The sequence below is a fragment of the Castanea sativa genome, chromosome 8, assembly GCF_040712315.1.
Source record: "Castanea sativa cultivar Marrone di Chiusa Pesio chromosome 8, ASM4071231v1".
Lineage (NCBI taxonomy): Eukaryota > Viridiplantae > Streptophyta > Magnoliopsida > Fagales > Fagaceae > Castanea > Castanea sativa.
Genome location: NC_134020.1, coordinates 39,137,950 through 39,141,646, shown reverse-complemented (window position 1 = coordinate 39,141,646; position 3,697 = coordinate 39,137,950). Strand labels below are relative to the sequence as shown.

The 3,697-nt window shown below is 30.8% G+C and overlaps 1 long non-coding RNA gene across 2 annotated transcripts; it reads left to right on the top strand.

Annotated features, from left to right (window-relative positions):
• LOC142607227 (uncharacterized) lies at positions 1–3,405 on the top strand. Of its 2 annotated transcripts, XR_012839270.1 has the most exons (4): positions 1–249; positions 396–487; positions 857–885; positions 1,880–3,405. It is a non-coding gene; the product is annotated as an uncharacterized LOC142607227 (long non-coding RNA). The 2 variants fall into 2 exon arrangements; XR_012839269.1 differs by having other exon boundaries at positions 857–3,405.
• Positions 3,406–3,697: the final 292 nt, after the last annotated feature.

Genomic DNA, 3,697 nt, shown 5'->3' with positions numbered 1-3,697 from the left:
AATACAAAAAACTAAATTCTGAATTTACTATTTCTCCCATACCCCTTCTCCTTCCCCGTTCCACTTTTCTGTCATCCAAAACACACCCAAGTCAAACCTTCTCCGTCGTCCAAAACAGACCCTACGGCCAAAGCCCTTCTCCATCATCCAAAACTCAGACCCATATTAGCTCCAACAAAACCCGATCCCATTCCCCTTCTCCGTTGTCCAAAACGCCTCTGAAGTGATTCACTCCAATCGCATATACAGGTCGGCCAAACCCCTTCTCCGTATCAGACCATTCTCTCTGTATTTCTCAATTAATCTATGAATAATATATTTTCCTATTGTCTTTAATTAGGTTTTTCTGTCATTTTAGGGATTTTGCCTTTAATTAGGTTTTTCTGTCATTTTAGGGATTTCACTTCCTAACCCTCGGGTGTGTTGGGTTTTGGCCGTCAACTGCAACTAAAGCCAGTCTCCTCTGTAGAGGAAGTCCAAACCCGAGGTAAGAATTCTGATTTGCTCTCACTCCTTAAAGTTTGGTTTCTGTCAATTTTGATTCATGGTTATATTGTTTTCTTGAGTTTTTATCATCTGAGTATTAGATTTTTAGGATTGACTTGAAGAATTTCGATTCTTCTGATGTTTGACTATTTTTAAGGCATGAAAATTTTTCATTTTTCATTTTGATCTTTTTCAATTTTCAATTTTCTTTGATTGACATGGATCGCAGTGATTCCTCTTGGTGGATTTCTAGATCATCCACACAGAGGTTTTGCACTCATTGCTGTTTTTGATATTATGTGCGTTCATTAATCTTAACTCATTGTGTATCATAATTTCAGTATATTCTGATATATATTCTGTTTTACAGGTTTTTTGACTATCACATACATGTTACAGGTACACTTTGTCACAAATCTGTTAAGAAAATTATTGGACTAGCCTTGGCACTAATGTAGCACAAAATGCTACAGTAAATGCTATTAACCCATCCAGTTATGACCAAATGAAACAGTTAACATCAAAGCATTATGTCTTTTAAGTTGAAATTATTTTGTATTTCAAAGTTGTTTCTATGTTAAACTACTTCCAAAATGTCCCGATTCTCTATACTTATGCATTTAGACTGTATGCTGGAAGAATTGTGGTTGGATCTGTATCTAATTAAGATAAATTGGTTCTTTTCTTTTGTCTTTTCTTTGAATTTTTCTGATTTTTTTTTTCTTTCATCTTCCCCTTTTAAAATCAGCACAAAACTAATATGATCTATGGCCCTCTCTCATGAACAATAACATTTAATTGTTTGCAAAGACTTGAGCAACTGAAATTATTACCCTTTTTTATTTCAAAATGGTAGCAACAGTCACCTTCACCTTGCTTCATTTATAGTTAGGACATTTTGGGCCTACAAATGAATATGAATTGGATGCCTCCTCTGCTTGATCACTTTAGAAGTCTAAGATGTTTGATTTTCTCTATCCAACTTCACTACTGACTCTTTTGTTTTTTGTTTTTATTTTTTATTTTTATAATAGTTATCTTCAAAGTAATCTGACACTTGGTATCTTTTCTTTTCATCCATGATTCCTTAATGTGATATCTTATAATTGGAACTGTTTTAGCTTTAAGATAGGAGAAAATTTTAAGATTCAAATAATAGAAAAATTGCCAAATCATTTTTCTCAAATTTTGTTATTATGTTTAGAATACTTCAATTTCATATTAATCGATAAGATTTTTTTAATGTTCCTGCTGCCTATGTCTTAGCTTATGAATTATGTCTTTATATTAACCAATGATATGCATTTCTATTTGTCTCTAGTTAATCATTAGTTTGATAGGCTTTTTTGACCATTAGTTTGATAGTTATATCCAATAGTGGGTTTATGCACAGAGTTTCTGACCATGGAATGGGATTCTGCAGCTTAAAGATTGCTTTTTTGGAACAGGAATAGAGAAACTCTTTCTATATTGCTTCTTTTAAGGATTGTGATTGTGCCAATAAATTCTTTTTCTACTACAGTCTTATTTGTCTTTCCTGATCTGGGTGATTCGGTGCTAACATTGTTCCTTTACCAATGAAGGTAAACACCGCATCCCCTCCTATGCGTGTAAAGCAATATTTTTGTGGCTGAACCAAGCATATGAGAAGATAAATTCATGAAATTCATTGTTCAAAATGTTCCACCTATGCCATACATTATTATTATTATTTTTAAATTCACCATCTCCAATGTGCAATTTCTTGGAGTTTGTAACATCCTTTGAAAGTCTCTCTCTCTAGAACAACATCGAACTCATTTGACTAAGGCAAAGAAAATTCAAGCTGACGTTTTTTCTTTTCATGTTTCCCTCATTAGACACATCTATTAGGCCTTTTTAGTTGCCCATGAATTGGAATCATTCATATTTTGTATAATACTACATTCACAAATCCAACATCTTGGATGATGCTTTAGAATTTGAAGTTGTCATTGTAGTGGATAGAATGACTCATTTGTACATAGTTATGAAATGTCACTCCTTCAATTGTTCATTGAAGTAAGTTGTCTAAGCCTTTGGTTGTAAAATTAGTAGTACATTTAGAATTTTCTTTATTTCTGTACGCTTTCGTGCATTGATTGGAAAGTTGTGCTAATGAAGTTCCTTTTTAGTTTCTATTGTATTTGGTCTATGTTTGTTTTCTAATATATTTTGCTAATAAAGTTTTAAATTTTTTTTTCACATCGTTTGTTGTCATATTTGATTTTCTTTAGTTGTGAAAAGTTTTTGAATTAAAAGTTTCTAGCATGTGTTGGATAGAATTCATGATAAATGTAATGTTTAAGGAAAATCACGTATAGGTTCTTGCATTGATATTCAATATTATCAAAACATATTGGATCATCATCCCTAAGCCATCCATATTGCTTGCTTTTCAATTCATTATGATTATTCTTTTTCTTTTTTTTTGTTGAAATAAATGGTATCTTTCATAATTGCTTCATCTCTTGAGTATAAGTAGTTCATGGATTTATGTAAAGTATTCTTCCAATTGTTTCAGATTAGTGGTAAAGGGAGGGAAGTGCATACTAATTGCAAGCCTCCATTAGCAGTAGAAAATATATATTGATTCCTTTTATTTCCTTCTAAATGAATTATTTTTTAGGTATGAATTCTCTTATTTTGCAGATAATATTTTCAAGTGGAGATTAGGAGTTGTACACTAGAGATTTGTTTTGCCTTTGTGTATAAAGACCTTGGGAATTTCAAAATATTTATGTGATAGCTATTTTGGTAGTTGTTGTATCTTTATTTACTTATTCTTGAATAGTAGTTTTTAAAGTTTTCGAGAGAGGGAGTGTTTATAACTTATTTGTATGAATTTAATTATAAAATTATCTCTAAAAATAGTTAAATCATTAAATTATTATCCCTAAAGTTTGTTATGAGTTTCTTCCTTTATATTGTGCTCATGTAGAATATGAGTATCATCTACTCTTCTAGATTACAAAGTATAAGGAATATATTTTTTAAATAAGTCAAAAGATGAATAAACAAAAAATACTAATTGTATTATTTGCCTAAGCATTCATTTATTATATATTTTTTGTTCATCTAGATATTTTGCAATAATTGATATACAATTGTTTAGTTTCCTTTAATGTTTGATTACATTTCAAATAAAATTATACTTACATAGTATGTTTTGAGCCATGGTAAGTAGAGGTGA